This window comes from Mobula hypostoma, chromosome 4 (genome assembly GCF_963921235.1).
Source record: "Mobula hypostoma chromosome 4, sMobHyp1.1, whole genome shotgun sequence".
Lineage (NCBI taxonomy): Eukaryota > Metazoa > Chordata > Chondrichthyes > Myliobatiformes > Myliobatidae > Mobula > Mobula hypostoma.
The window spans coordinates 63321247-63341902 of record NC_086100.1 but is presented as its reverse complement, the minus strand read 5'-3'; the positions used below and the strand labels follow the sequence as shown (position 1 = coordinate 63341902).

The following is a 20656-nucleotide window of genomic DNA, read 5'->3' as shown; positions in this document are numbered from 1 at the left end:
AAATTTACTGGATATGACCATACTCTTCTTCCAAAAAGAACCAGGCAAAAAGAAAATTAATGCGTCACTTAAGTCACCTCCGTGGTTTTCCTCGTGGATGCTTTAACCATTTACAGCCAATATGGTACGTAGGACCGTGTGAACAAAAGACACTTTATTATGCCTGATGTAGAATTTTTGAGAGAATCGCTCACGCATAGTTTTGTTTCCTTGCAATCTAATTCAAGCATCCGCCAGCAAGTGGCTTTATACGTTGTTGTTTACCCCATATCCACACTTCTTCCTATTTATAGGAGGAACTTTATACCTCATACTTTTATGGTGAAAAAGAATACATAATTCGGCGGCATGTAAATTAGATCTTCAACGAAACTAAATATATTCATATATGCAATACATTGAAATGGCATTTAAAAGTACATTAAGTTGTTTAACGTAAGTAATCCATGTTAGTTGGATGTAGCATTTTCACATAAGCACTGTGAATGGTGTCCATGTTTTACTAAGTCTGTAATTTGATCTGCACCTTCAGCAGTGCCGTCTGTTCAAAAATATATTACTATCGTTTAAGATTACACTTCACATGATTTTTTTCCAGGAAGATAATTAATATTTTTCATCATTTAAGCAGATTACACATAATTTACCGCATATTGTTAATCAAATTAATGTTAGTAAGGCTATCGTGTAGATACTGAACTGTAAATACATCGAACGATTATAAATTGTAACTAGACCGTAACTGTTATCTCTCTTCAGCTGCTTTATCTCAGCTCTATGATTCAAATTCATATTTATTGCACTTTGCAAGAGTTATGCTTATTTTCAAAATATATTAGGATTGCATGCGAAAATTATTTTGTAAAACTTCTTGGGGGAAAAGTGCACTTAATCCACAATTAGATTATTGTTTGAATATAGTTAACATGAAAATGAAACCTCAAGCACAAATGTGTTTGAAATATACAAATTAACAAAATATTACATTTTATCCGTAATCACAGCATATACGCTGCATTTCCCACGTTTTGACAAAATGCATAAACATTTCTTATTAATTCAACGCCCAAAAATCAAAATTTAAATTTCAAGGATACTACATTTACAGGGAGATATTTTATTACAATTGTAACAGAATAGCGAATTTTCAGTGTAGTTTACTGTTATAGGTACATAATGACAACAATCTACCGACTCTTGTAAAATAGCATTCAATTCTCTCTTTGCTACACCAAATGATAAATCAAACAGTCCACGATGTTGTTGAATGTGTGATTACACAGACTGTCGGAAATTTTAATATGATTTTCCCTGATTCATAAGTAACAAAAATATTTAGACATTCATAGAGCTTGGGTTTATTTAAAATATGCAACATATTACGAGAAAGCAAATAACATTATTATTCAATTTTCTTAACTTTCAAGGAACTTTTCATATATTCACTCAAATTCCTCTGAAGGTATCCAAGAAACAAATTGATTAACAAAACAAACCAAATTATGATCGATTGGCATTTGTCACTTTCTGCGTGTGCGTGTTTCGGGCCGGAGAGCGGCGAGGAAGTCTCTTATGATAATCTATTTGCTACACCTTTTGTGTAAACTAAAAATGCTTTTCTAATTTGGCGGAAACTGTACTCTAAGTTTTCTTATTGTTTCATTTAATTCTCTTAAATGTACATAAACACTTGGATTGTTTATTGAGTGTTATTTCAAATAATTTACAAGTTGGCGGTCAAATATATTTACATAAACTATCGCGTTAAATCAAATTCTCTGTGTCAATATATTTATCCATTTGTTCAGAATTTTAAACGTTTCCGCTGCTGCATTTACATATAACAACACCCCCCGCATAATAATCAGCGATAATAGTGAGGAAATCTGAATATAGTCTGCAGTTAGTTAAGTCTCTTAATTACGAATGCCAGCCCGATATTTCGTCCTTCCTAAAAGTCAATGCTAACCTCGGAAAGCTACACTCAGCCATTGTACAGTCGAAGAAAAGCAAGCAAAAATACTTATTCGTAACGCATGAAATCGTTATTATGGTACTTCCAAATACGCCGCTCAATTAACGGATTCAGCTGTGCAATATACAATAAAGTTTCTCGGAAGTTATTTGCCTCTTTTTGTGTTTTTGACGTTCAAGTGCTCAAGATTTTTTGGACAGTGTATTCATCTTTCATGGAGGAAACAATTTAAACTTGTAAGCCCGTATCGACATAAATTTTTCTTCACAATATTTGAAATAAAATCTCACTGTACTTCAATTCGGCAGCATTGCTAATTGAGGAAAATCAGAAATAGTTGTAAACTTCCCAGCGTCATGCACCGTATCAACTCGAACGAGAAACGCGTGTCCGCGAATCGATGAATCAGGAACGATTTTCTTTCATTCGGCTTGGGTTGGATCGGTTATCCGTTGATTACGTCTGTTAGACATGGCGTCGTCCTGGTAGTGGGGACTACAGAGAATTGTCTTTATTAAATCCCAATGCTCACCCAGGTACTTATTTTTTATTTTAAAGGAGAGAAAATGGAAGCAATAGATGCATATTAATGCCCGCTGGCCCTATTTGCACAGTTCTTTGTCTGGCTGCTTGCAGAAACGGGAAATATGTAAACACTGAGGCCTATGGACCGTGCCCGGCACCGGAGATCCATTCACCTCCGGGTGCCTGCGGCCGGGTGAGGACCTGGCCGTTCTCTCTCTCTGCCGGCTCGATGTAGAAACGAAATGGCCTTTATAGACCTGGCGCCAAGAGTTGAAAATAAGTCGCCCTGTGAAATTGCTGCAACTCGGGGTGATCAGGGTCTGTTGTGGCCTTAAGATGGGGGTGGGAGAGAGGTTGTTTCCGGGTCGGTGGGTTATAGGAGCCATGGAGATTCTTCACGGGCTGCAGTGGAGTACTCGGTACTTTACACTTGGGAATGGGGAAAAGGCCTCTGGCGCTAATGGTCCTTTGTGGGGCTGGAGAAAAGGGGTGGGGTACTCGCAACGAGAAGGTGAAGGTTCAGGGATTGGGGTGATGGGCAGAAACGTATTGAAGTCGGTGCTGAGAGCGTAGCCTTCGTAAATGTTGCCTGCTGACGGACGCTGAGATTGACAGCTCTTCAGTCATTCGGTCAGAGGCGGTATTTGAAAACAGCACAGAAACTCTGTTCAAGTGAGCAGTTTACTGAACTGTTGACAGTATATTCTGTTCACTACACTGATGTTGTCTAATTGTTATTTGCCAGTGTTGAGCACAAACATGTTCGGTGCGAGAAAAAGAGGCTATTCTATTTTATTCAATGTCCGCATGGTTACTTTGCTTAACAAAAGGTATTGGCCACAGTGATACTTTTATTTCTTTCCAATCCTACCAACCGGTCTTAATTTGTTAAGAGAGTTTGATGTTTTTTTCCCTTTGAATTTTGGACAAGTTGTTCTTGACCAACATTCATTAGGCTCTCATCTGAGTGACTAATTTCAGTTTTAATTGGCTCATTTTCACCATCTTTGTCACCAGCACAATAATTTTCTTATTATAAATCTGTTTGCAAACACGTTTTTTTTTGCAATTCAGGTATTCTCAGTTTAAAAGGTGTATGTACAAGCTCTGCTGTTGCTTTATTGGGAGGGAAAGAAAAGTTCAGCAATGTGAAAACTGTACACTTAATATTGCTGAAGTGACGTTACCACAATTGGTATAAGTTTTAAACTCTCTGCTCATGGAAGGGCTTTGTTCACACACGCTGTATATTTTTATTTCACGTTTTAATGACTCCTACTTGGATGATATCTGAGATGTAAGATAAGTCAATTCCAGAATCATTTACAGATGTTTGTGTTTGTCTTTGTGGAAGATGCAGAATACTTGAAGGAATAGTGGAGTGCATTAGGTATAGAGTGAGTGAGATACTGAAAGAAATTAGCATTAGTAAAAACAACACTGATGTTAGGGAAATAAATGGGATTGAAAAATGGTTAAATACATTTTCTTTGGCTGAGGTGTACAGAAACGGATTACAGTCAAGGGGCCATCATTCAGGACTGAGGTAAGAAGAAATTCCTTCACCCAAAGGGCTGTGAATCTTTAGAATTCACTAAAGAGGGCTGTGAGGTTTTCAGTTACTTAATATTTTCAAGATGGAGGTTAATAGATCATTAGCTAGTAAGAGAATCAAGGGATTTGGATTGAATGCAAGAGAATAGCAGTGTGATTAAAATACCAAACATCTTTTCCGATGGCAGAGCATGCAAAAAGGGTGCCAATTTCTGCTATCTTTTGTGTTCTTCTATAGACTTGATAATTTTTAGTGTCCAAAATTGTGTAGGAGGGTAAAACAAAAGAGGCATTCAACCATATTAAATAACATAAGTCAGTATGTTCTCTTTTATTTCTGTAGTTTTGTACCAAAAGTCAGAACCTTGCCCTGTGGGATACAGGATACCAGACTTGATATTGGGAAATGAGGCTGGTTAGGTGATCGGTGTTTCAGTGGGAGTGCATTTTGGGAACAGTGATTATACTTAAGGATAAGACCTCGAGGGGAAAGTGCTAAATTGATGAAAAGCTAATTACAGTGGTATTATGCAGAAGCTGGGGAGAGCAGATTGGAAGTGGTTAATACTGTGCAAGTCAGCATTTGACAGTGAAAGTTGTGTGTGTTGTTTGAAGTCTCGCTGGTAAGAATTCAGGTCTACTATGTTCCGTTGAGGAAGAAGGACAAGAATGGCAATGTTCAGAAACCTTTGGTCATGAGATGTTGCACATTTAGTCAAAAAGGAAATAAGGATTCATTTGTAACATTTGCAAACCTGAAATTGCCCTGGACATTTGAGGAAGCAGGAGGTAACTTAAACAGGGAATGAGAGCCAAAAGGGCCCATGAAATGCTTTATTGAGTAGGATTTGTGAGAATCCCAAAGTGTTAAAATAAGAGGGTAATGAGGGGAGGGTAGAACCATTCACGGACAAAGGAAAGAAGGGAATTTGCAACCGGAACCAGAGGAAGGGGCACAGGAAGGTTGTGGAGGGGACGCTGAAGTAATTCATCAGGATAGTGCCTGGATTAGCTATAAGGAGAGACTGGACAAACGTGGAGTGTTTCCTCTGAAATGCTGGAGGCTGAGGGGTTGCCTAATGGAAATATCCAAAATTTTGAGGTTAGATAGGGTAGAAGTTGGAGTCTTTTTCTCAGCGTGAAACTGTCAAATTCTAGATGGCATAGCTTTGAGATGAGCAGGGGAAGGTTTAAAGGAAGCTTGAAATGCAAGGTTTTTAAACTGAGAATTGTAGGTGCCTGAAGTTTGCTACCAGGGGAAGTTGTGGAAACAGATACAATAGCAACACTGCAGAAGCATTTAAACAAGAACATGAGCAGGCAAGGAATGGAGAGATGTAGAACATATGCCAGCAGATGGGTTTAGTTTGTATTGGCATCATGGTCTTAGGGGCCAAAGAGCCATTTCCTCTGCTGTGGTGTGGAAGACTGGAGTTAATGCCTCTCAAAGCATTTTATGATAGTGGCTGTCAGAGCAACCATGCGGTAGTCGTTAAGGCAAGTCACGTTATATTTTTAAGGTACTGGGATGATAGTATTCTTCTTAAAGCAGATGGTGCCCTCAGACTGAAGAAGAGGGAGGTTAGAAATGTCTGCAGATAGCCCTGCTAGCCTATCTGTGCAGGACCTAAAGGACGTGTTTGGGGTCCCCATCCGGGCTAGGTGCTTTCCATAGGTTCACTCTCTGGAAGACAAACCTAACATTTGCAGTAGTGAGTGTGGGTACAAATGTACTAAATATTGTCTGGGTAGGAGGTCACATTCCATTCCTCTTCTGTACAAAATATGTATAAAATACATTAAACTCAGCAATAAGCCATGTGCTGTTGTTGGTAATGCTGCATGACTTTGTTGCCCATCATAGCCAGCACTACTGATGACTGACCTGGCACTTGATTTTGGACTGATGTGGTCCCTTGGTATCCCAGATAGCTTAACAAATTATTGTATAAGCCAGGGTTGTTTGATTTGAACACTGCAGTACTGGACTAGAGTAGGGAATAGATCTTCTGATTCATCCATGGTTTCTAGGTTGGGAACATCTTTGTGTCTTGAATTCAGATAATCATGGCAGATAATTATGAAGCTTCAATTGAGATAGTTATAATCATTCACAATATTGTTTACCTCTCAGTGCCCAGAGAAATTAACTATACGATTCACTGACCTGTCAGATTATTGCAGATAACAGTTAAACATTAGTTATGTCAAAAAGGAGTTGAAGACAGACTTTATTATTGAAACAGCTAGAGCCTTTTCAATAGTTGGCAAACTATCAATATTCAACCATTACCCCTAATCACAAAATGATTCTTGAGAGCTTGCCTCCATTGCACATGTGATGGAAAATCTCTCGAGACAAAAACAATTTTTTTTGTAAACACACAGAGAAATACATACAAAGGAACATATCCTGGAGGAACTCAGGAGATTAGGCAATGTCTGTGAAAATGAATAAACAGTCGACGTTTTGGGCAGAGACCTTTCATCGGGACTGGAAAGGAAAGGGGAAGGGTTTAGTATAAGAAGGTGGGGGGAGAGGAAGGAGTACAAGCTGGAAGGTGACAGGTGAGGCTGGGTGGATGGGGGGAGGGGGATGAAGTGAGAAACTGGGAGATGATGGGTGGAAAAGATAAAGGGCTGAAGAAGGAGGAACCTGTTGGGAGAGATGAGTGAAGTATGTGAGAAAGGGAAGGAGGAGTGGTGCCAGAGGGATGTGACAGGCAGGTAAGGTTAAGGGAAGAGGTAGTAGGGGAGCCAGAGTAGGGAAATGGAAAAAGAGGAAGGGGGAGGGTAAGTACTGGAAGTTGGAGAAATCATAGGAATGTATTGGTAGTTGTGTGGCTTTGTTGGTAAGAGGTGGAATTACATCTTTAGAAAGAGGTGACATAGGGTCAGGGAATATCGAATCTTTGTGGGTGGAGTTAAGAAACTGCAAGGGTAAAAAAAAAACACATTATGGGAATCATGTACAGGTCTCCAAATAGTAGCCAAGGTATGAGGTTGAGATTGCGAAGGGAGCTGGAAAAGGCATGTATTAGAGGTAATGACACAATTGTAATGGGAGACTTCAATATGCAAGGAGATTGGGCCAATCAGGTTGATGTCGAATCACAAGAGAAGGAACTTGTTGAATGCCTAGGAGATAAGACCATAAGACAAAGGAGCAGAAGTTGGCCATTTGGCCCATCGAATCTGCTCCACCATTTTATCACGAGCTGATCCATTCTCCCATTTAGTCCCACTGCCCCGCCTTCTCACCATATCCTTTGATGCCCTGGCTACTCAGATTGTGCTTGAACCTACTTGGGGGGCCGCTCTCTTAGATTGGGTGTTGTGTAATAATATAGATCTTATTAGGGAGCTTAATGTAAAGGAACTCTTAGGAGACAGTGATCATAATATGGTTGAATTCATACAGCAGTTTGAGAGGGAGAAGCATAAGTCAGATGTATCAGTATCACAGTAGAATAAAGGGAATTACAGAGGCATGAGAAAGGAGCTTGCCCAGGTGGATTGGAGGAGTATACTGGCTGGGATGATGGCAGAGCAGAGATGGCTGAAGTTTCTGGCAATAGTTCACAAGGTGCAGGATAGATATGTTCCACAGGAGAAATTGTTCTCAACTGACAGGGCTAAGCAACCGTGGCTGACAAAGGAAATTAAGGACTGCATAATAGCCAAGGAAAGGGCATATAACAGCAAAAGTAAGTGGGAAGTTCGGTGATTGAGAAGCTTTTAAAATCCAACAAAAGGCAGCTAAAAAACTTTAAAAAGGGGAAGGATGAAATATGAAGACAAACGAGCCAATAATATAAAGCAGGGTACCAAAAGTTTCTTCAGTTTATAAAGAGTAAAAGAAAGGTGAGAGTTGATATTGAATCACTGGAAAATGTTGCTGGTGAGGTAGTAATGGGGGACAAAGAAATGGCAGATGAACTTCATGGGTACTTTGGATCACTCTTCATTATGGAAGACACCAGCAGTGTGCCAGAAGTTTGTGAGTGTCAGGGAGCAGGAGAGAATGCCATTGCTATTACAGAGGAAAAAGTGCTAGGCATACTAAATGGTCTTAAGGTGGGTAAGTCATCTGGACCAGATCGACTTTCTCCCAGAGTTCTAAGAGAGGTTGCTGAAGAGATATTGAATGCATTGGTCATATTCGTTCAAGAATCATTTGATTCTGATGTGACCCTGGAGGACAGGAAGATTGCAAATGTCATTCCACTCTGTAAGAAGGGAGGAAGACAAAAGAAAGGAAACTATAGGCCAGTGAGCCTAACCTCAGTGGTTGGGAAAGAGTTGGAGTCTATTATTAAGGATGAGGTTTCGGGGTACTTGGAGACTAATGATAAAATAAGTCAAAGTCAGCATGGTTTTTGTAAAGGGAAATCTTGCCTGACAAATCTGTTAGTTTCAGGAAGTAACAAGCAGGGTGGACAAAGGAGAGGCAGTGTATGTCATTTACTTGGATTTTCAGAAAGCATTTGATAAGGTGCCACACATGAGACTGCTTAACAAGATAAAATCATATGGCGTTACAGGAAAGATTCTGGCATGGATAGAGGTGTGGCTGATAGCTAGGAGGCAGGAATTGGGAATAAAGGGGCCTTTTCTGGTTGATTGCCAGTGACTAGTGTTCCTTGGGGGTCAAAGTTGGGACTACTACTTTTCACATTGTTTGTCAATGATTGGGATAATGGAATTGATGGCTCTGAGGCAAAGTTTGTGGATGATACGGAGATAGGTGGAGGGGTAGGTTGTGCTGAGGAAGCAATGCGATTACAGCAGAATTTAGACAAATGGGAAGAATGGACGAAAAAGATAGAATGCAGTGTTGGGAAATGTGTGATCATGCACTTTGGTAAAAGGAACAATAATGCAGTCTGTTATCTAAATCGGGAGAAGTTTCAACCATCAGGGTGCAGAGGGACTTGGGAGTCCTAGTGCAAGACTCCCAGAAGGTTAATTTACAAGTTGAGTCTGTGGTAAAGAAGGCAAATGCAATGTTGGCATTTATTTTAAGGGGAATAGGATATAAAAAAAGAGATAATGCTGAGGCTTTATAAGACGCTAGTCAGGCTGCACTTGGAGTATTGTCAACAGTGTTGGGCCCCATATCTCAGAAAGGATGTGTTGTCAATGGAGAGAGTCCAGAGCGGGTTTGTGAGGATGATTCTGGGAATGAAGGGGTTAATGTGAGCGTTTGGCAGCTTTGGGCCTGTACTTACTGGAATTTAGAAGAATGCAGGGGGATCTCATTGAAACCTTCTGAATGTTAAAAGGACTAGATAAGGTGGATGTGGAGAAGATGTTTCCTGTGGTGGGGTATCCAGAACCAGAGGGCACAGCCTCAAATTTGAGGGGTTACCTTCTAGAACAGAGATAAGGAGGAGTTTTTTTTTAGCCAGAGAGTCGTGAATCTGTGGAATGCTCTGCCTCAGACTGTGATGGAGGCCAAGTCTGTGGGTATATTTAAGGTGGAAGTTGATAATTTCCTGAGGGACTTCCGGTAGAGCTCATGGAGTGAAGTCGTGTTCTTGACTCGCTCCATTACCTCTGAGTTTTTTTCCTATGACGAGCTATATTTTAAGCTAACCATTAAGGCATCGACTTTTATAATACTTTGAAACAAATTGTGTTTTTTGATATTCGGATGCTTTTACGGTCTGCTATGTCCAAGAACGGGAAAAATGGGAAAGACGGCAAACCTCTGGTTAGACTGAAAGGTACCGATCTTCCTCCGACTGAACCACCGTTAACTTTGAAAGCTATATCCGATCTAATTCAAACAGGAATTTCGACCTCTATAATGGAGCTGATTCGTGCAGAAATTTCAATTAATCTCCAGAAAATTGCCGATGCAATCGATAAAATGCAAACATCTATCACGGAACATCAGTCTGCTATATTTAATCTTCAAAAATCCACGCAACAAAATGAACTCAAGATGGGGAAAATTGAAGAAACAATTACTGTAATGAAGAAAAAACTTGACTTTCTGACTTTTAAAAACTCTGACTTAGAATGCGACGGCAGAATATTCGAATTATTGGTATTCGTGAAGCTGCTGAATCTGACAACCTTATAAAGTTTTTTCTCAACTTTTAAAAGATGCATTTCCTACCGTATTTCCTGACCAACCACCTTTATTGGATCGGGCTCACAGAGTTCCATCATATTCGTCTAAGTCAGATAAACCTCGACATGTTATTCTACGATTTCATTACTTTCAAGACAAGGAGAAATTGCTTCGATTCGCTCGACCTAAAGGTTACATTGATTTTTCGGATCTTCATTTTCGGTTCGTGGAAGACTTCAGTAAACAGATTCGGGATCAACGTGTTCGTTACAGATCTGTGATGTCGGAACTCTACAAGATGGATTTAAAACCAGTGCTGCTTTACCCTGCGTGTTTAAAGATTCGCACGCCTGATGGAGCTCCCCGTTTTTTTGATTCTCCATTGGATGCCCAGAGTTACCTGGATCAATTTTCACCTTCAACATCTTAATTGTAATTTTTAATTATCTCCGTTTGATCGGAGGCTGTTAATCTGTTGGGTTTAATTTTTTTTTGCTTTATATGGGCAGAAAAGTTTATTTTTAGTTAATTAGTATGGTTGCCAAACTTTTTCTCAACTGCGTCATTCCTTTCTTTTTCCCTGGGGACTCTGGGTGGTTATTCCCTCAGTATCATTTCACGTGTTTCCTTTGAGGCCTTAAACTTTGTAGTTTTCAAATGTACTTTTTGTAATTTTTCCTAACTAGTCTATGTTAATTATCTCATTTCTTTTTTTTTGTTTAATCATAGGGTCTGTTGTTCGTTACGGTTTTCTTTATATTTACTGGCTTTTTCTTTGTATTATATTGTGTTTGTCTTAATTGGTCTACTTTTTTTTATTCCTTTACTGTTTTATAACTTTAACTGATTTTTTTATACTTACACTTTTTTTTAGTGAGCGTCTATCAGAAGTCATGGGGGTAGTCTTAGTGCTTGCTTCTTTCTGGCTGGTCTGCTTTAGATTTAGCTTTGGGGTCATGGGGTGGGGGGTGGTGGGAGGGGCTTCACTTTTTAGTTTTTTCCTTCTTGGGCTATTTACATTACTGAAGCATTGGTTGCGTTCTCCTTCCCGTTATCTCTTGTTTGTTCTGTTCCCTTTCCGGGTTCGTGGGTCAAACCTATTGTCAATCCTCTTTTATGCGGGTTGACTTTAGGGTTTATAGAGTCTATTATTAATTTTGTCTCTTGGAATACTAACGGTCTTAATCATCCAATTAAAAGGAAAAAGGTTTTTAAAGTATTCCGGAGACTTAAAGCACATGTTCTATTTTTACAAGAGACCCATGTGCGGAGGGGCGACAGACTACTTTTTTTTAAATTTCGGAAGGGTCAACAGTTTCATTCGAACTCGAACGCTAAGATTCGAGTTGTCTCTATTTTTATAGACCCCTCAGTTACTTTTGTACAACATGATATTATTTCTGTTCCGAATGGTAGATTTTTATTGGTTAGTGGTCTACTCTTTAATAAAAAGGTAGTTTTGGTTAACATTTATGCTCCCAATATGGGCTGTCAGGAATTTTATAAATCACTATTTAATCTGTTCCCGAATTTGAATGAGTTTTCACTGATCTGGGGCGGAGATCTTAATACTTGTTTATCTCCAGTTTTGGACCGTTTGGCTCCTTTACGGACCTTACCTAAAAAATCTGCAACTTTGATTACCTCGTTCCTCTCTGATTCTGGGTCGACGGACATTTGGCGTTTTTTGCATCCTCAGGAAAAAGATTTTTCTTTTTTTTCACATGTTCACCATCCCTATTCAAGAATTGATTTTTTTTTATTGACTCTCGTCTTATTTCTTCAGTGGTTAAATGTGATTATGACTCTATAGCCATTTCGGATCATGCTCCGCTTAAGCTCTCTATTAAAATTCTGGCCAATACACAAAATAATAGACAATGGCGTTTCAATTCACTGTTGCTTCAGGACTCTGATTTTGTTAACTTTATGAATGAACAGATCGATCTTTTTTTTTACAATCAACTATACAGAAGATATTTCTATGAACATGCTTTGGGATACTTTTAAAGCTTTTATTCGTGGTCAGATTATCTCGTATTCTGCTGCTTTGAGGAAGAAGCTGAAGCAGGAGGAGCTGGTTATTGTGGACAAGATTAAGGAAATTGATAAGAAATATGTTACAGCTCCCTCTGAGGAGCTGTATAAACAAAGAACTGAACTTCAAATGGAACACAGTTTATTACTTTCGTCCTCGATTGTAAATCAATTAAAGAAAACGAAGTGAATTTTATGTACATAGTGACAAAGTTGGTTAACTGTTGGCTAATCAGTTGAAGACTAATTATACTAAATTTCAAATTAATCAGATTTATAATCAAAATGATCAACTGATACTTGATCATGCTGAGATTAATCAAGCCTTTTTTGATTTTTATTCCTCCTTATATCAATCAGAGTCCTTACGAGACTCTAAATATATGAATGACTTTTTAGATAACCTAGATTTCCCTAAGATTTCACAGGATATATCCTCTATGCTAGATACTCCCATTACCACTGATGAGATTAAGAATGTGATCTTTTCTATGAAGTTGGGGAAAGCTCCTGGCCCTAATGGGTTTACCGCGGAATTTTATAAATTTTTTGCACCTTCAGTAATCCCTTGGTTTTTTAGGGTTCTGGAGGCTTCATTAAAACTTGGTAAACTTCCCGAATTCTTCTATAGAGCGTCAATTTCTCTAATATTAAAGAAGGATAAAGATCCTGCTCAATGTGCAGCTTATAGACCAATATCTTTATTAAATGTTGATTCTAAAATTTTTTCTAAATTATTAGCAAACAGATTAGAAAAAGCACTTCCTTATATTATTTCGGAAGACCAAACGGGTTTTATTAAAGGTCGTTAACTCTTTCTATAACATTCGCACACTCTTAAATATTGTTTATACTCCTTCACAAAATGTTCCTGAGTGCGTTATTTCTTTAGATGCTGAAAAAGCCTTTGACAGAGTAGAATGGCCTTACTTATTTAAGGTGCTCGAAATGTTTAATTTTAGCTCGAAATTTATATCCTGGACTAAATTGTAATATCATTCTCCTATGGCCTCAGTTTGCACTAACTCTTTAAGTTCACCCTTTTTCCCTCTTTCTCGAGGTACTAGACAAGGTTGTCCTCTTAGTCCTTTATTATTTGACATTGCATTAGAACCTCTTGCAATTGCTATTCGAGAATCTCCAAATGTTATTGGGATAACTCGGGGCTTAAAGTCTCATAAAGTATCACTTTATGCTGATGACTTACTTTTATATATTTCTAATCCTCAAAAATCTGTCCCTGCTGCTTTAGATTTATTAGCACAATTTAGTCTCTTTTCCGGTTACAAGTTAAATCTCAGTAAGAGTGAACTTTTCCCGATTAATAAGCAACTTCCCTTGTATCATAACCTTCCGTTTAAACTGATTAATAATTATTTTTCATATCTTGGGATTAAAATTACTTGTAAACACAAAGATCTATTTAAGACTAATTTTTTACCCTTAATTGATCATATTACTCAACTTTCATTTAAATGGTCTCCATTATATTTAACTTTGATCGGTCGTATTAATGCAGTTAAGATGTTTATTCTGCCAAAATTTTTATATATATTTCAGGCATTACCGATTTTTGTTCCAAAATCTTTTTTTGATAAAGTTGACTCTAAAATCTCTTCATTTATTTGGCAAAATAAAAACCCGAGACTGGGTAAAATACATTTACAGAAAGCTAAGAGAGATGGAGGTTTAGCATTACCTAACTTTAGATTCTATTATTGGGCAATTAATATTTGACACATGAAATTTTGGTTACTTGACCAGGATACACTATCCATTCCTAAATGGGTAGCATTGGAATTACAATCTGCTCAAGGTTATGCACTTGGCTCTATTTTAGGTTCTTCTCTTCCTTTTGATTTGAAACGCTACAAACAGTTTTGTAACCCAATAGTTAAATATACCTTACGTATTTGGTTTCAATTCAGAAAATTTTTTGATCTTAACCAATTTGGGCTAGCGATCCCCATTTTAGGTAACATATTCTTTCCCCCCTCTTTCACGGATCGTGCTTTTCAAATTTGGAAGACTAAGGGTATTTCACTGTTTTTGGATTTATTTTTAGATGGTTCCCTTATGTCTTTTGAACAATTATCTAATAAATATAGTTTACCAAGAATACATTTTTTTAGATATCTCCAAGTTAGAAATTTCCTAAGTACTATACTTTCTTCCTTTCCAATGCTCCCTCCTACATATATTTTAGATACTATAATTAACCTTAATCCATGTCAGAAAGGTGCAACGGCTATTATTTATAATATTATTATGAAACTTAGGAAAGCTGCATTTGATAAGATTAGGTCAGATTGGGAACAGGAATGGGTTTTATTATTTCGGCGGATGACTGGGTGCAGATTTTACAACTAGTGAATACTTCCTCTATCTGTGCTAAACATTCCCTAATTCAATTTAAAGTTGTCCATAGAGCACATATGTCCAAAGATAAATTAGCTCATTTCTATTCTCATATTAATCCTTTTTGTGATAGATGTCAGGGGCAGATAGTCTCTTTAACTCATATGTTTTGGTCCTGTCCTACTCTGGAAACTTTGAGAGACTTTTTAATATTATCCTCAAAGGTATTGAATATAGATATCTCTCCTCATCCTATTACTGCTATCTTTGGATTACCTAAAATTTCCAGTAATCTTTCTCCTTCAGCCCGTAGAATGATTGCATTTCTTACTTTAATGGCGAAAAGATGTATTTTACAACATTGGAAAGAGACTAATGCTCCAACTACGTTTTTTTGGTTTTCCCAGACATTATGTTTAAATTTGGAGAAAATTAGAAGTAATCTTTATGATCCTTCAGTTAAATTCGATCAGATCTGGAGATCCTTTATTCAACATTTTCATTTTTTTTCTCTCGGTCTATATTTATATTCCCTTCTTGTTTTTTTTTAACTGTTTTTAATGGAGGTATGGTTTGAGGACGTGATTTTAAGTACTTTAACTCTACTTGTTTCCTAGTTAGCCCATTGCTTTGCTTTGCTTTGCTTTTTAGTTTAGTTGCACGGTGGGTTTTTTTGGGTTTTTTTTTTTCTTTTTCTATTGATATATATAAAAAGTAGTATACTATTATATTACCTTGTTATTTTATGTTTAAATTGCACTGTTTGTATTAATTTTTTTCTGTATTAATATTTCCTGTAATATATTATTCTAACAGTGTATTAGTGCCTATATGGCTTACCTTCTGTGTACTTATTCAATAAAAAGATTTAAAAAGAAAGATAATTTCCTAATCAGTTAGGGCATCAAAGGATGTGGCGAGAAGGCAGGTGTATGAAGTAGAGTGGGTTCGAGGATCAGCCACGATGAAATGGCGGAGCAGACTTGATGAGCTGAATGGCCTCATTCTGCTCCTATGTCTTATGGTCTAAATTGATGTTCATGCCTTCTGGTCGGAGGGTAACTAGGCAGAATATGAGGTGTTGCTTCTCCAACTTCAGAGTGACCTCTTCGTGGCATTAGTGGAGGCCATGGACCAACATATCGGAACAGGGATTGGAATCAAAATGGTTGACCACCAGGAAATCCTGCTTTTCGTGTATGGAGTGACGGTGCTCGACAAAGATTTTCTTCAGTCTATGTTGGGTGTGAAAAGGGAAATGCTGTTCGCTGTTCTTTGAAGAAAGAGGACATCTGTGATGTCCTGGAAAGGAAAGCCTTATCCAGGGAATAGATGTAGCAGAAATGAAGGAACTGAGAAAAGGGAATGGCATTTTTACAGAAGATGGTGGAAAGAAGTGTAGTCAAGATAGCCCTGTGTGTCAGTAGGTTTATAAAAAATATCAGTAGACATTTTGTCCCTGGAGATGGAGACTGAGAGATAGAGAAAATGGAGAGTGGTGTCAGAAATGGGCCAAGTGAATTAAGGGCAGAGTAGAAGTTTGAAGCAAGGTTGTTGAAATACGTGAGCTCATCTTGGATGCATGAAGCAGCACCAATGCAGTCATCAATGTAGCGCAGAAGGAGCTGTGAGCATTACCAGGGAAGACTGGGAACATATCCTGTTCCATATAGCCAATGGAAAGGCAGACATGGGTGGGGGGCCATGTGGGTGCCCATGGCTACACCTTGGGTTTGGAGAAGTGGGAGGAGCAAAAGGATTTTTTTTGTATTTATTTTCATAATGATTATACATTGAGTCAATATTCTTGTGAACATTCTTAAATGCCTACAGTGGATTCTGGTTAATTGTGCTGTTGTTTAATTGGGACAGCTCTTAAAGAACAAAAACTAATTGAGAAAATAGCTAGGATTTCCTTTCAACCAACATACATCAAAGTTGCTGGTGAACGCAGCAGGCCAAGCAGCATCTATAGGAAGAGGCGCAGTCGACGTTTCAGGCCGAGACCCTTCGTCAGGATTTCCTTTATTTATTTGGGACACTATACTGCTTAAGTCAGGCAGGAGACTTGCTGAACAACTTCTAACTAGTGTCAGTCCCATGCACTTGGCATGGCTGTTTGATGCAACATTATGCTTGGAGTGAACAGGTTTTAAATTTAAATAGTGTTGGTTGTATGTATTTGTATTCAAAAAGCAGCAATTTTTTTTGTCACTGATAATTGGCGAAATATAGTAGTTAGGCAATTTGCAACTGTTTTGCTCTCTGGTTTCAAGCATTCAGGCTTGGAGATGCCAGAAATGGCAGTGAAAATGAAAGGATTTCACTACTTCAGTAAGTTAGAAACTATGAAGAATTTGAAGGTGTTGATAATGATCTTGAATGTTACAATGAAAATGAATATTTGGAGAAGCCAATTGTCAACAACATTGTGTGAAGGCATTTCATCTTCATAGAATCAGATTTGTTTATAGTATGGAAAGGTGCCATATTTCCAAGCTCTTACTAGGAAAGTGCAGTGACAGGAAGTACGAAAATCATTTATTAGTTCATATGGCTGTGCATTCTCCATGTGAGCCAAGGTGAAGACTTAAGTATTTACAATAAATTGCCTACTTATGTGATAAATTTATCATGTTTTGGAATGCACCATAGTTCAATGAGGAAGCCAAGATATCAATAGGTATGTGGTTTATGCAGAAGAATAATAGTTTTTAATTTTCAGACTAGATGAGAAATTGTTTATTTTTTATTTAGCGATACAGTGCAGAATAGGCCCTTCTGGCTGTTCGAGCCACGTGCCTCAGTAACTCCTGGGAACCCGGATTTAACCCTGACCTAATCACAGGACAATTTACAAAGACCAATTGACCTACCTGGTACGACTTTGCACCACGAGGAAGCAGGAGGTCTCAGAGAAAACCCACGCATTCCTTACAGGGGATGCCAGGATTGAACACATTGCGCCCCAGTTAGTTTTAAGTTACAGATGATTATTTTGAAATGTAGCTGCTGTATGCTACTTTTCAGTAAAAAAAAAATCGATAGGTTTAGTTGAGTCCTGAGAATTGGGAAGTGCTGATGAAACATTTTGGGATTGGGGAAGTAATCGTGATACCTATGTGTGAGGGCATTACAAAAATACAATCTCTCTACTGAAACAATGCAGTTACTGGCAACAGGACAGTTGGTGACTGTCACTCAGATCCAGTAATAATTTTTTTAAGTTATAGTTTTTTAAATTTAGTTTCTGATTGTAGGACTTGGTGGCTGAAGACAGATATGAAAGCATATAATGATGTGCTCAACAGGAACGAAGTTCCATTTAATGGGATCCTGGCTGGATTTCATTGTAGTGTTTACTGACATAGCTTACCGCCTGCTGAGTTCAGCTGTTGTGCACTAAGCTTTTATATGAGGACAAAAGCATCTTCATGTCATCTGTAAAATGTATGGGGTACAGGGAAATAAAGAAAATTTATCAAGCAATTTAACAAAAAGAGTGAATATCATGGTTCTGGTCTCTTCAAATTATATAACGTTCTGCAATTGTTATTCAAGCTGAAATTGTAATGAATTGGTTCAGTAATTGGTTCAGTAATTGTCATTGTTTACATAAAGAGTTAAACTCCAGTATTTTCCACTGTAACAACGTATTTTTGTTTCACGTTGGTGCTACACTAAGTTTATCTAGTAAGCTAGCCACTGGGAGTGACCTATCATTTTACTGATTAATTATGGATTTTTTCCCAATAAAATTGATTTTGTTCTCATTTTGAATTTATTAGGTCTTTAAATTGTCATAGTTCAGATAATGATTTTGAAATTGCTTACCAGTCAGCCTTTTCAAAGTGTGATTTACCTTGACCTCTAAATTAGTTGGCTACGTAACAATTGCTGAGAGTAAAAAAAAGTATGGACATTTGATACTGCATTATTTGATGTGAGGTTTTCTTTGGAATCTTTGGAAAATGAATATCACCACTTGGGCTTTGATTTTATCTGTTGCTCTTTACCAATTGAAACTAAAAACAAGGAATAGCAATGATGTAATTCTGTCACTCTCGAGAAATAAAAGATTAAAGCCTCAAATTAACTACATAGATACTAGGACTTGCAGCCATTTTCTCAGGATAAAATATTTGGCCTCATCTAAAGTTGTATGGATAGTAAAGCGGTGAAAAGATCAAATATGAAATAACTAATCTTATTTGTGTTGAAAATGAAGTAGAAAAGTAATGCTGATAGTTGGGAGCGATGAAGAGAAAGGAAATGTATCTCAGTAAAATGATTCAAGTTGGTGCTCAGAGTAAAGAAGTATTCATTAGATGGACAAATACGTTTAATTATTTTAAAATCAAAATGTTGGTCAATATTCACTTGCATCTAGCTGATATCAGCTTGTTGACATTTAACAAAATTATTGATACAGACTTGAGTAGCATTGTACAATAACTCTATTATCTGTGTGTGATTTGGTTCCTGTTAGGATAATATTCGAGATAAAGTTATTTCTTTATAGCTGAATTGTCTTAAAGTAAATTACTTCTAAGAGTTTAAAATGTCAGCTTTTGGACAGTCCTGCGCACTTTTACAAATCAACAGTGAATTCACATTGTTTGCTTTGGAATAGAGAAGTTTGCAAAGCACACAATTCATTACAATGGTATAAATACTGAAAGTTTTAATTAGTAAAGCAATGTGCATTTGAACAAAAAAAAACAAGTTGCAACTGCTGGAAATCTGAAAAAGGTAGACACTTTTGAGAATATTCAGCAGATGTTTGTTGCTTGAAACTGGGTTTGATGTGGATTCTCCAGACACAGCTATACGATCAGAAGGTTTTACGATTTTCATAATGGATCGAACTGTGAACTCTGGTAAGGAAAAAGGTAGCATTGTGTGCTTTTTGGTCAATTCTTGTTGGTGCACGAACATTGAGATTTCGTCAACCTCTTGTCCCCCTGATTTTGAATACCTAATGATTAAATGTAGACCATTCCATTTGCCTTGTGAGTTCTCATCTGGTGGCACAGTGTTATCAGTGCTGGACTCCAGAGTGAAGGCTCCCGAGTTCGAATCCAAGTCGGGCCACCCCCGCCCCCCACCGAGTATGCTTTCCATCCGTGCTGGGTTGAGCGTCGAGCTAGCCACTCGGCTTCGTTAAAAAAAAAACAAGGGTCGAATCAGGAATGTTTATATCGTGACCCGGTTAATCTGAAAGGAGACCAACCCTGACACCACACGCCAGACAGGAAGGGCGGACTGTCTGGTACGATATGCTTAAAAAAAAAATCTGTGATACTGACCACAATTTATACGCCACCAGTGGCCAATTATGAGCAAGCACCGGCAAAACTGCACAATGTTGTCTGCAGGCAAGAAACAGTCCATCCTGATGCATCTCAAGTTATAGTCGATTTTGACCAGGACTGTTTGAAGAAAACCCTGCCCAGTTATCACCAGCACGTAACCTGTTGCACCAGAGGTCCCAACGCACCAGACCACTGCTACAGTACGGTAAGGAATGCCTATTGTCCCTCTCCAAGACTGCATTCTGCCAAATTGAAACATTTGGCTGTACTCCTACTACCTGCAAAGAGCCAGAGCCTAAAAGCAAGGCTCCATAGATAGACAACTGAGGTGACAACAGGAGGCAGGGGAACAGTTACATGATTGCCTTGAATTAGAATTTTATTTCTTACAATCATCTCACAACATGAGGGAATAAAAATCTTTGTGTTGTGTCTTCGTCACTATGTACAAGCAATAAAGAAGGGAAATGTGGGAGGATATTGCCCCAATGCTAAGATTGTATACATAATTGTTTTGTGTACGTGTATATACAGTCAGATATGCAATCAGATCAATGTGTATTGATAAATCCGATGGCCTGGTGAAAGAAGTTGTCCTGTAGCCTGGTCTTAATGCTGCGGTACCATTTGCCAGAAGGAAGCAGCTGAAACAGTTTGTGGTTGGGGTGCTGGAGTTCCTGATAATCCTCCAGGCTCTTTTTACGCACCTGCTCCTGGAAATGTCTGGAATAGAGGAAATTTCACATTCACAGATGCACTGGGCTGTCTGCACCACTCCCTGCAGTGCCTTGTGAATGAGGGTAGTACACT

General features: G+C 38.1%; 1 protein-coding gene across 1 annotated transcript in view; it reads left to right on the top strand.

The window, feature by feature from the left end:
• The first annotated feature begins 2430 nt into the window (after positions 1 to 2430).
• Positions 2431 to 20656, top strand: part of rsrc1 (arginine/serine-rich coiled-coil 1) — a 392026-nt gene continuing 373800 nt past the window's right edge. Inside the window, exon 1 of the mRNA XM_063045866.1 lies at positions 2431 to 2511. The gene's annotated coding sequence lies outside the window, so the exon portion shown is untranslated. The remainder of the gene's footprint in view (positions 2512 to 20656) is intronic.